The following is a 12,680-nucleotide window of genomic DNA, read 5'->3' as shown; positions in this document are numbered from 1 at the left end:
GCTGGCAGTCCACCTGCGCGTCTGGCCCGTCCGAGCCTCGCAGCGAACCAGGCCCCAGGCACTGGTTGTCACGGGAACCGGGCGCCCATCTCCCGGGCGACCTAGTCCCACGGGAGGGGCGTGCCCGAAAGCCCTACCGGCCAATAACATGGAGAGAAGCTCAGGGACAGCGAACCGCGGGCCTCAGAAGCCTTGAGTGACAGGCCGGGGGCGGGGCCGGCGCGACCGCCTGAGGTGGAGCCCGCGGAGGGTTGGAGTCGCTCGGGCGGCTGCGGCGCTGAGGTGACACACCATGGTCTCTGGCCCCGGGGACCGTCGTGCGGGCGAGCAGCAGCGCTCCCGAGCTCTCCGCTCCGCCTCTGATACCTCGGCCTTGCTTGGCGCCGGCTGCAGGCGCTGAGGCGTGCAGAGCTCCGCGAGGTCCGTGACGCGGCGCGGGCGCTCGGGCCGGGCCAGCGGGGTCGCCCGGGGCGTTCGCAGCGCGGGTCCGGGAGATGCGGCTGCGGGCCGCGCGCGCCCCACGCTCCCTGAAGCTCCACGGAGAAGAGCCGGAGGGACCCGGGCTCGCGGCGCTGCGCGGGTGAGGACTGCCGGCGCACGTGCGGGCTGGGCCGGGGCCGCGCTTTGGCTCCTCCTGCTGTTACGGCGCGGGCCCGAGGCCGGGAGGGTGGAGGGCGCCCCGCTTTGGTGGTGGCGGTGGTAGGAGATGAGATTGCAGCGGGAGCCTCGCCCGGCCCCGCGGGACTCAGCGAGGTGTGGGGGGCAGCCCCGGAGGGGCGCGAGGTCGGGTGGCGGGCGGTGGCGTCGGCCCTTCGCGCCCACGCCGACGGCTCGGTCAGTGCACATCGGGGAAGCGCCGGTCCGCTTCGGATTTCTGCAGTGACTGTAGGGCGGCTTCGTCCGGGGTCGCCGAGGAATGTGGCAGGGCCGGAGGGCGTTGGGACAGGCCGAGGGGACCTCGCGCGACGCGAACTCGGCCGCTTGCCCCGCTGAGGTACCCTCCCTCCTCCAGTCTCCCGGGCCCCGTGCCTAGGGCTTGATGCAGAGCTGGAGTCGGGACTGTTCTGACGGAGTTTAGCTTCTTTCTGTTGTGACTGCGTGAGAGAAGAGAGGGTGGAGGCAGATACTGCGCCCAGAGGATTTGCAGCCGTGCAGTTTTCATTGCACTCACACTTCTGTGACCCACACCGCCGTACTCTTCCAGCTCATCCTTGACGGCCGTGTGTCATTTTCTTGTAATTGCATCTTTGAAACAACAAACGCGGTGACTTCATAGGCAGCTCCCTGGAGCTGAGTTTACTTCTCACAAAATGGGACAAGTGGGTTTGTTTTCAAGGCGGGACCTAAAAAACAAATGTAGGACACCTGAGGGTCGGAGGACACTGGTAACTAATGAAGAAGATTTTAAAATGTGTATATGTAGTTTAGTAAAGGGTGGGGAAAAAAGTAGGACAAGTTTTAACACTACTGAATGTGGAGTCAAAGTTGTAAAACTTAAATTAGCTTGAGCGGAGGCTTCTGGGAACTAAACCCAAGTCCTTGGCACTGCATTATATCCCCACCTCAGTTGCCCAGACTGGGCTTGAACCTTCCATCCTGCCTCATCCTCCCAGAGTGCAAGGATTAGAGGCCTGTTCCACCATTCTTGCTTGAGGGATGCTTCCTAAATGTGGGATCTGAATGTGAAAAAATTGGCCCTCTTAGTGTTTTAGAGTGGATGCGCGATGTCCATCTTTGAATGAAAGATATGGGGTTTTTTGGTTTGTTTTTTTTTTTTTTTTTTTTTACCAGGGATTGAACTCAGGACCTTGCACATGCCAGGCAAGCGCTTATTCTACTGAGCTGTTGCCCCATGCTCTGTGTTCTTTACTATTAAGAAAAGCAACATTGCTTTTTTGTCTTACTTTGAATAAGTTATAGATTGTATGGGGAGCCATTGTGGCTTCTTTCATCTTAATTGGATGTGTATTTTTCCTGCTCATCTTCTTGCCCATCTGCAAAGATGTTGGAGAAAAGGACTGTCTGAGACAACCTAGGATGTCTTTCTCTTCCTCCTCCTGACCGAGTGTGTAATTTTAAAATAAATTGCAACATTTTTTGTAGTATGGTTGCTACTATAATTAATATTCTTTGAAATCGAAAAGAAACACAAGCGTAGTCAAAGCTAGTGCATTGAGAAATTAGTTACTTACTTGTAAACACACTCTTTATTTTTGAATATATTTTATGAAAGTTTGTGTAGCAAGTTGATGGTATTCTCCTGTGGGCTTCTGTTGTAACCAAGTACGCCTTGTTTGAATTTATGTCACTTAAGGTAGGGGCCTGAGAAAGAAAATGCTGTTGTCTTGAGATAAATCAGTGCTGATGGCCAGGGTGGTATCTGTTGCTGTGCAACCACCCCCCTTTACTGAAAAATTTTCTCAATTTGAAAAGTGAGATCTGAGTCAAATAGTTCATGAACTGGATTTGTAAAAGATAGCTTTTAATCAGTAAATAACTGCATAACTTTCAATGGCCTAAGTTAAAGTATAAATTCCACAGTCATTATATGTATGTAAGGTCAAAACTAATCTGTAAACTGTTTTTGGGGAAGGGGTTCCAATTAGCATTTGGGGAAAAAATGAAAACATCCTTAATATCCTTCTCTGATTTGATTTTCCAGATATCTACCCAGTTCTCATCTGTCAAATTCTATTCCTAAATATGTGACTACAGTGTTGCTGATAGTTTGGAAAGCAGTAGGAGACAAATTGTTTAATTTCTTAGCATACAAAACCCAGCAACTTCTAAGGCTGATGTAGATTTGAACTACAAACACCCCCCCAGCCCCCCGGGGCCCCCCCCCCCCCCCCCCCCCCCCGTTTGCCTCAGCTGCATACAAAGTATGGGAGTGGGGACTGATAATACTTGTTTAACTTGTTTGCCTTACCTTGTGTTCCACTATTGAAACCTTTTGCTTTTTTGTTACATTTTCACACTTGCAAGTTATAAAATTCTTCAAGAGAATCTTTTTGCATTATAGGGTGTAAAGGACTTCACTGTCTGACAAAAGGTTACAAAAACCTAGAGAACACCTTGAAATGTACTTTTGTGTAAGTAATATAATAACTACCTCCAAGATAATTTGAGGATGAAATTAAATAATTCTATACATGTAGAAATAGCAAGTGCAAGCTGATGCTCAATACTATTCAGTTTTCTTTGCTAGTAATCTCTTCTTCAAAACTAACAATAATTTCAAAAACTTAATGATTGCTACTCAGGTCATTCCTGAATGTCTAGAATGTGTAGCTCATACTTAGCCTCAGAATTTTTACTTCAGGTTGGCTTGTTTAACGGCACTGTTCACCTACTAGCCAAGAAGTGTCTTAAGTTGTATACTGCGCCAGTGCTTACTAAAGTTTTTAATTTTCTTTATAATTTAGTGGCATCCAACGCTGGCTCTTAGCTTCAGGTGAGCAGCTTCTACTAATTTTTGTACTCAGATATCAGTCCAGTCTGATTAAACCAGAACTCTTTAAGGGTGAGATTCAAACATCTACTTTTTAGAAATTCCTGAAGAAATTTGCAACAGAGTCAATATGGGAAAACACATTCAGTCTTTGCTAGATGGTGAAAACTGTATGGAAAATTTAGTTTCACAAATGCAATGATACTTTTATGTTGCCTTATAGTCCTTATAAACCACAAGAGTGTTTTCAAAAGTTTAAGCACATCTGTGTGTACGCTCATCTAGGGGACATCTTATTATTTAAAAGAAAATTTAAAGTACAAATGCTTACCTACAGTTCCCTGTGGCAGTACCTCTAAGGCAGTATGCCTAGCCAGGCATGGCTGTTTCTATTTTGATGAATTACAATTAGCTATAGTTTAAAATTTGGTTCCTCGTTTCCACTAGGCACATTTTAATTGCTCCTAGCCATTTGCAGCTACTGCATTAAATACTCAGGTATGGAACACTTCCTTTTAACTTTGTATCCCAGTTTCTTTATCTTTTTTATTTGTTTTCTTGGTGGCCAGCTCAGCCCACCCTGGGGGCAGGGCTAGCGATAAAACCATTAGCCTAAGCAGGCACTTTAGACTGCTGAGCTATCTTGCTATATATATAAATATATGTGTATATATTTTTATATATTACATATAAAAATATATACACATATATTTATATATATTTATTAAGTATTTAGTACAGGGTTTACAGGGTCTCACTATGTAGATCGGACTTATAGTGATCCTCCTGTTTTCAGCCTCGCAAGCACTGCCACTTTCTTATTTTTGTGTGAGTATGTGTGTTTGTGCTTATGTGTGTGTATCCTGTCATTTCATTCAGATTTACAAGTTAAAATAGGTATAGTGTTATTTTTCAAAGTTTTTTAAGTGAAAAGAAACATATTTTTGATACTTGCATTACCTATTTCCTTGATCTGTTGTACATAAAGTTTTTCTTTTCAAAGTTATCTGAGAAGAAAAGTGCCTCTGTTGTTATTTAAATCAGTATGCTCTAAATCTAAAGGGCTTTATTGTATACTATAGAAGTTTCAGATCTGGAAATGTAATATACCAAATACTGAAAACAGAAGCAGTCGTCATTCCAACTCAAGTGTTAGGATTTGATTCGAGGTTTTCCTTTTTAAACAGATTTTTTTTTTTTTTAAACACATGGAGACCCTTAATTATTAAATGACATGGTCAATTTTCAACAGAAAACTGGCTTATTTTAATGTGAATGAATACATGCAAGAAAAACTTGGGTTTTCCCCCCACACACAGAAAGGCATCCCCTTGGGAAAAAAAAAAATAAGGCGCTACAACATTTTAGGCAGTTGGAAGCTAACACTGTCATTGCATTTAGTGGCAATTGCCACTTGTTAACTACTGATGGACAGCTTAGAAGAAACTGTAACATGTAGTTCATCCCACCTGTACCCTCTCATTACGCACCTAAAAAAGCTGTCCTTTAATCAAAGTTTTATTGGCTTAGTGTGTTGTGCATATAGATGAGAACAAAAATTAATTTTAATTACAATTATTCTTTCTTGATAAATGCTATGTGTGTGTTTGTGTTTGTTTCTTCTAGCCTACTCAGCCCAGGTAAATTTGCATATAGACATTTGGGATTATGTTTCTGAAAAGGTGATACTTGGAAACCTTTATAAACAGTATCTTTTTTTTACATCTTTTTTTTTTTTTAATTTATTTATTTGTGTGTGTGTGTGTGTGTGTGTGTGGCCAGCTCAGCCCACCAGGGGGCGGGGCTGGCTGGCATGTGGTGCTGGGGGATTGAACCGCGGTCCCTGTGCTCCTGTGCTTTGCTAAGCTTGTTCTAAGTAGGTGCTTTAGACCACTGAGCCATCTCACCAGCCCTTTTTTTTACATCTTAATGTTGCTGTCCATAGTTGCAATATGGTACATCGAGTAAAAATTAAATATTCTTGTTAGATAATATAAATCTGAGTTAGAACAATTATGTAATTTGAGATTGTAATAAAGGTAATCAGTTGTGGGGCCGGGGAGATGACTCAGTGGAATAAGCGCTTCCCTGGCAAGCGCAAGGGCCTGAGTTCAATCCCAGGTTCCACACAAAAAAAAAGTAATCAGTTGTGATTTGTTTTGGTTTTTGAAAAAAGATAGTCTGAGAAATTTTTAAAAATCAGATAATCCTTTAAAGAAATTTGCTTTCTTGTAACACTGCAACAGTTACTTTTGCTTCTTTTAGAAAGGTATAACTTAAAAGTAAACATATAAGTTAAGATTATTTTAAGTCTCAGTGTAAACATTCTGAAAACTTTTTTTGAAGAAAGAAGTAATCACTGTTTTGCAAAAGAAATTTGTTTTGATTTACACATTATTTACCTGCTCAGTTTCTTTCATATTCCTGACTTGAGCAGATATATAATTTCATGTAATTATGTGAACCTAATATTGATGAAATTCCTTTTTCGGGTAGGATGAGCTACATAGTCTTTTTATTTTGATGATTTTTTTCTATACCTAGTTCATGGCTTGAGCTTATGGAAATAATTTATATGTAAAATATCTCAGTTTTCTAAGTTTTGTCTGAAAATTTATCAAAGATAGAAATTCCTTTTAGCTGTTCTTTTTAAAAATTTATTTATGTATTTACGTATTTAGGACAGGGTCTATGGGGTCTCACTACATAGATCGGACTCTCCTGTTTTCAGCCTCCCAAGTGCTGGGAGCGTGCTGCCAAGCCCAGTCTCAATGTCTGTCTCAGTACATCCCTGGGGGCGGGGCCAGCATAGCACACCTGGGTATCAAACCCCAGCCACTGCACTCTGCCTAAGCAGGTGCTTTAGTCCACTGAGCTATCTGGCCGGCCCTCTCAATCCTTTTTATAAGCTAGTATAATTTTTTAAAAATGTGAAATATTTTCAAAGTTAGTATAATAAATATGATGGAAACTTTATTTCAGAAATGTTTAGTTATCAAATCTAAACCATATACAACTGTACTGGAAATATATACTGCTCATTTATGTTCAGGGAGCTTTGAAACTCATAATCCTCCTGCCTCAGCCTGTGATTACAGACATATGCCAGTGTGCCCTGTTTATGTTCATAGTTTATAGAATATAACTCTTCAGAGTCTCAATGAAAAGTCTAGAATGTTTCATTCTCCAGTACTAAGATTTAATGATATCAGGTGTGATGTACACCTGTAATTCCTACTACTTGAGAGACTGGGATAAGACAATTGCAAGTTCAAGTCCTGCCTGGGAAATTCAGTTAAGACTTGGTCCTAAAATTAAAAAATTAAAAATTAAAAAAATTAAATGGCTAAGTGTGTAGCTCAGCATTCTCTAGGTTCAATCCCAGTAGTATAAAAATAAAAAATCCCCCCATGGGAATTTCCTTCAATTTTTAAACCAAAGAAAATATTTTACTGAGGTCACTTATACATTCAGTATGTGAATGAAGACTAAACTGTGATCTTTAGTTTTTAATAAAAAATAAAATTTCATAATCAAAAAATAAGAGAATAACAATAATATTGTTATCTCCAGAGGAAAATATAATTCATAAGCCAAAAAGAGTCTGACAATAATACACTGAACTCTTAAAATAAAATTTTATCTCCATTAGTCTTTCTCAGTGTTTGTATTAGTACATCAGGGTCTCTCTAACTTTGAAGGAATATTAAGATTGTATTAAGATACTATGATTACATTAAAAATGGGCATCCCCCTAAGGGGATAGTAATAAGAATCAGGTAGATGAGCCACATTATTTGGGTGTTTTTCTAGTAATAAGAATGATGAATCTGGGCCAGACTAACCACATTCTTAACCCAGTTCTCTTTTGGATGGTTATATATGCACAGACTCCCATCTCTGCCAGGCACCCTACTAGGCCCTGGTGGAGCACAGCAAGGACACACTTCCGGGCTGCTGAGCTGCTCCCAATGCTCACTCTCGGGTCACTGTAGTAAGTTCTTTGTAGGGCTTGCATCAGTCAGAAATGGCAGTACGTAGTTAATTCAAGAGGTGTAGCACAACAATAACCTAAAGGTAGTTGGGATTTTTCTCTAATGTTCCATACAGTCCAGGCATAATCCTTAGGTACTAGTTTGGCAGTTTCAGTGCACAACAGTCAATGCAGATATGTAACTTTCTTCTCTATTTCTGTAATCCATGGCTTTCAACCTCAAAATGGCTTCTTGGTTGCAAAACGGCTGCCAGCCATTCAAAAAGTCATTCCAGGCAGCCTATAGAAGACAGGGATATTGACAAAGATGTGACTCTTCCAGTTTATTCAGAATCTTGTAAAGAATTTTCTTGACTTCTTTTGACTACCCTGCTTGTAAAGAAGTTCCAGATTTGTAGGTTTTTGCTGGATGTTTGCTTACCCCAAAGCAAACTAAAGAAAATGTTAGAGACCTAGTTACCTTTAACTCTAGACTTCCTGCATTTGGTCTTTCCATTAGGGTTAGTGGAATTTGTTTGTAATAAACATAGAAAATTGTACAACACACTGTCTGCCAGGTTTCTGTGGGACAGGGAGCTTGATTTTTATTATACTCAATATCTAGTACACAAGTGATGTTAATAGAGGGCCATGCCCCAGTGAGCTGTGAACATAGTGGGGTGGGGAGGGGGGTGGTAGAGCTGGTGCAGAACCACTGAGATGATTTGGTACTTTGCTCTTTTGTTGCTTATTAATTCCTTATATGGGGACTGGGGAGATGGCTCAGTGGAATAAGTGCTTGCCTGGCAAGTGCAAGGTCCTGAGTTCAATCCCTGGTACCACATGCACAAAAAATAAATAGAATAGAATGAAAAAAAATTAAAAATTCCTTATATGACTCACTCATCAGTTTCTTAAAAATCACTGCTTAAATCAAGTAAATGTTAACCTTTTAACAAAGCAAAAGTAATACATATTTATACTCATTCATAAAAGTTTATAAAAATGAACCCAGATAATGTCATGATTCATTTATTCACATTTGTGCATAAATTAGGAAGCTGTGTAGCAGAGAGGTTTTTTTTTTTTTCAAAATTTTATTGATAAACAGATAGCAATGAGAGTTTCAAATCAAATCGGAAGTACAGTTTCAACAAATAATACACTGCATATATTCTTAGTGGTTAATTACTGTACAAGATGCGGACTTGAGATCCTATTTACAAACACCATTAGAACAAATCATTCTATTCATTAAGAGAATGCAACTATATATCTATCCTAACCTCTTTGAATACACAGATACAAAATGGACATTCATCGGTATACCCCATTTTTTCTAAGTTCCATTATTGAATTTTTTTTTTTTTTTCAAGAGAGTTTTAATTTTGAATTTAGCAGACCTGGGTCTGAGTTTTGGCTCTTCCAATGGAGTGATTGTGGATAATCTCTTTCTCTGGTCCGTAAGGTAGAAATAACATCTATTTGATAAGGGTTTACAAGCACCTTAATTCTGAATCATAAATACATAAAATGACTGGGCACAGACTACCAGTTCATTTTACAAGAGTTATTTACCTTTAATTTCATTCTGCTGTCTTATTGGGAGAAATAGCAACCTGAGAAATCTGATTAATCAGGAGAATGTAGTGGAGCGCACTTTATAATCATAGTAATCTGGGAGGATGAGGCAGGAGGATTGAATTTAGATAATTCAGAGGTTGTCTCAAAAACGTCTGTGGATGTAGTTCAGTGTGAAGGTCCTAGGTTCAATACCAGATACAAGGGGAGTGAAAAAAGCAAACTTTGATAATTCTGAACAAAAGCATGGTTTATGTACTTATCCCTCAGATTTTATCCTCTATTTCAAATTGATTTGAATAAGGCCCTGATTGTGCTTATGTTTTAGGTAAAATATTTTTAGGTAGAGTAGCTATATAGATCACTTTAGGAATAAAATGGCTAACATTTCAAAAGAAACAAATCTGTCCTTGAATATGTGAAAAATACGGAAATTGGCAGAATGCTCACAGTATTTGGCTGTAGCTAAAATTGCACTTACAAGTAATATAAATTTTATAAATTACTACTGTAAAATATTTGACTCATCACTCTGTGCTCAGGATTGTTTTCTGTATTTTGATGATACTGAAGAAAATAAAAATGAGGTTAAAAATAAAAATTAAGTTTAAAAAACAGGGAAGATAGAAAACTGGTATAGATTGTAAAACAGTAAGTGTCTAAGGAAGAAAAGCGTTGTCTGATCTAATCTGAGGATTAACTTGGGAAGTGAGTTCCATAGAAGTTCAGCTTTGCACACATCATTAGCGGAGCTTGTTGTGTCCTGGAGCAAGACAAAAGATAAGCCTTGAGGAAGTGTTTTAAAAGAAGGCCTGGAACAGGCCTGTGAAAGTGACAGAAGGCGAGACTCCCAAAGGGAAAAAATCAGGAAAGTACAGTGTGAGACAAAGTGCATTTGATTGTGAGGAGTATGGACTGTAGACCCAGATGCCACGGGAGAAATGTGTAAAAGAAAAGGACACTGTGATCATGATCATGTGAATATTGTCATCTTCAAAACAGCTGCTCTACTACACTGATGTGAAGGGTATAGGAAAGAAATTGAAATGGAGGGTGTTATTTGGTGGCAAAATAAATGAGTTGGATGATATGGGAAGTTTCGTAGAGCTAGAGAACTTGCTTTGTGAGATTGCAGGTGGTGGAAAAAGTTTCTGTGAGTTCATTTAAAGTGAGAGAACAAGAATCATCTCTTTTTATGAAGATCTGTCATAGTAACAAGTAATGACATATAGGTAGAACTGTTCATTTTAATTGTGAAGACAGTAATATTTGGGACCAGGGAGAGAGCTAGCGGTCTAAGCACAGGCCTAGCAAGTGCAAGGACCCAGGTTTGATCCCCAGTACCACATGTTGGCCCTAGCCCGTCATGGAACCTGGGTGTGGTGGCGCACGCCTATAATCTCAGTGCTGGGGAGGCTGAGACAGGAGAATTACTTAAGGGAGGGAGGGAGGGAGAGAGGAAGGAAGGAAGGAAGGAAAAAAAGATTGAGACAGTAACCTTTACCCTGAGAATGAAGGGACAGCTACGAAAACTAATGTGGACCTACTGATGAGTACAAATGGAAATAAAGCTCTGTAAGATAAGCTACACATGATGCTCTTCTTAAGAAAGTACTATCAAAAGCAACACAACTAGTTTTCAGGAATACTTTTGAGTAGTGAGGAAGAATTGGAGACTTATTAAAGGAGAGAGGCTTAAAACTAGAAATCACTGTTGGAAAAGTTATGAGAGATTAATGAAGGATTTACATAGGCCTTATCAGTTTAAGTTTGAATATTTGAAATAGTAATGGTCTCAATATACATACGAAGAAATGGAGAGTAATATATAGAGGTTGTTGCAATCTATAATGGTCAAATAAAATATGGGCCTGAAATGATGGGAGAAGCCACTGAGGCTAGCAGGATTGGGTAAAGAGGAAAGAAAATACTCAGTATTTTCTGAATTTGCGTAGTATGCCAACTATTGACTGAAGTAAATGTATTGATGATTGTGGGCTAGTTGATAATTAGCACAACCTGATAAAAGATCCTCACTTTACTGTGAATAGAATGTGTGCAACACTTGCTTAATTAAAAATACTATGTGGGTTTATTGCTACTTGGTTCACTTAATCTAGGATTAGAGATTGTATTTTAAATGAGCCATCTAAACTTAATAGTTAATTAAAACTTAACTCAAAATCTCATTCTGTTGTTTAATGTTATTATCATAGTTTTTTTGTGTTTTTGTTTTATTTTTTAAGGGTACTGGAGATTGAGTACAGGGCCTTTCCACTAAGCTACATCTCCAACCCTTTTAAAATTAAAAATAAGCATCTTTTGTTTTTGTTTTTGATAATCTGGCTAAATTACTGAATTGCCCAGCCTGAGCTCAAACTCATGGTCCTCGTGCCTCAGCTTCCTAGATTGCTAGGATTACAGGCCTGCACTGTCATGCTGAGCCATGGATGAGTTTTTAATTTCGATTAGTGCTACTTTTCTGTTAGTCTGTATGCTTACTTATTATGATAATCATTAGTATAAAATTAGTTTGAAACATTTTTTGTAAATTTCTGTGATTACAAAAGAACTTTCTGTTCTTAGAAGTAAGCATTGTACTAAGCAGGTTTCTACTAAAAGATTTTGAAAGGAATCTATACCTTCCATCTTAAGTTCAGATAAATGTTCTATCTGGCGTAGCATCGCAGTTCAGATAAATGTTTTATGTGGCGTAGCAATTCAGTAAACATCTTTAATATTTTACCCACTCAGAAGTTGATACAAACTTTTTAAATTCCAGAAATAACATCATGAAACTCATTTGCTATTTGCAAATACTAATTTGGTAGCCTAAACTAAAACCACCTAGTTGATTACTAACTTAACAGCAAAATTTAGGGTAGACCTGTAAGATAGTACTTTAACTAGCTGAGCCTTTTGAAGGACTGTCATTGCTCTGATGAATAAGAAATGCATAAAGATAGCCAGTGCAAATGCAATTTTTATTTCTGCTGCGTTTAATGTTACCAGATACTTATAAAGGGAGAAAAAACCCTCAAGAGGGAATAATGTTATTAGTGTTACAAAATTAGTTTTTTGTTCAGTTAGTATTTATGTGAGTCAGCTTCCCTGTTGGGGGAACACGATAAGCAGCACCTGCAATTGAAGGGGAGATTTAATTTAGCTCACAGTGTTAGGGTACTCCTTGCCCTGCTGGCTCCAAAGCAGGAGCATGTTAGTGGACTGGGCGAGGTGGCACAGTGCTGCTTATTAGTTCATGGCAGCAGGGAAGCAGAGCAGAGAGTGGTGAATACAATCTGTGCCATTGTATTTATACATTAAGCCAGTATGGTTGCATGCAAATCATATATCTTGATGTTTATGCTGTTTCACAAACTACCTAAATGAACCTTGAAGGTTCTTTTCAGATATTTATTGTATGCTAAGTACTTTTTTAAGAATTTGACAAATAAGATGTAATTTGCATTTATACCAATCCTGGGAAGGAAGTGCTATTTTTCCTGTTATACAGATAAAAAACAGTTTTAGAAGGGCTGGAGAGTTGGCTCAGTAGAATAAGTGCTTGCTTGGCAAGTGCAAGGGCCTGAGTTCAATCCCATGTTCTGAAGAAAAAGGCAGTTTTAGAGAGGTTTAATGAGTTGCCATAAGTCACAAGCCAGTTGGTAGTAGAAT

At 39.5% G+C, this 12,680-nt stretch overlaps 1 protein-coding gene across 8 annotated transcripts in view; it reads left to right on the top strand.

The window, feature by feature from the left end:
• Window positions 1–270: 270 nt before the first annotated feature.
• The window catches only part of Ptpn13 (protein tyrosine phosphatase, non-receptor type 13), a 229,009-nt gene continuing 216,599 nt past the window's right edge, over window positions 271–12,680 (top strand). For 4 of the 8 annotated variants that reach the window (XM_023712958.1, XM_023712960.1, XM_023712959.1 and 1 more), the window contains exon 1: window positions 272–580. The gene's annotated coding sequence lies outside the window, so the exon portion shown is untranslated. Of the gene's footprint in view, window positions 581–12,680 lie in introns of all 8 variants that reach the window. The other 4 variants (XM_023712955.1, XM_004629264.2, XM_023712953.1 and 1 more) reach the window with 2 other exon arrangements.

The sequence above is a fragment of the Octodon degus genome, unplaced genomic scaffold, assembly GCF_000260255.1.
Source record: "Octodon degus isolate 3935 unplaced genomic scaffold, OctDeg1.0 scaffold00028, whole genome shotgun sequence".
NCBI classification, from domain to species: Eukaryota; Metazoa; Chordata; class Mammalia; order Rodentia; family Octodontidae; genus Octodon; species Octodon degus.
Note: the sequence above shows the minus strand (reverse complement) of the source record. Positions and strands in the feature narration are given on the sequence as shown.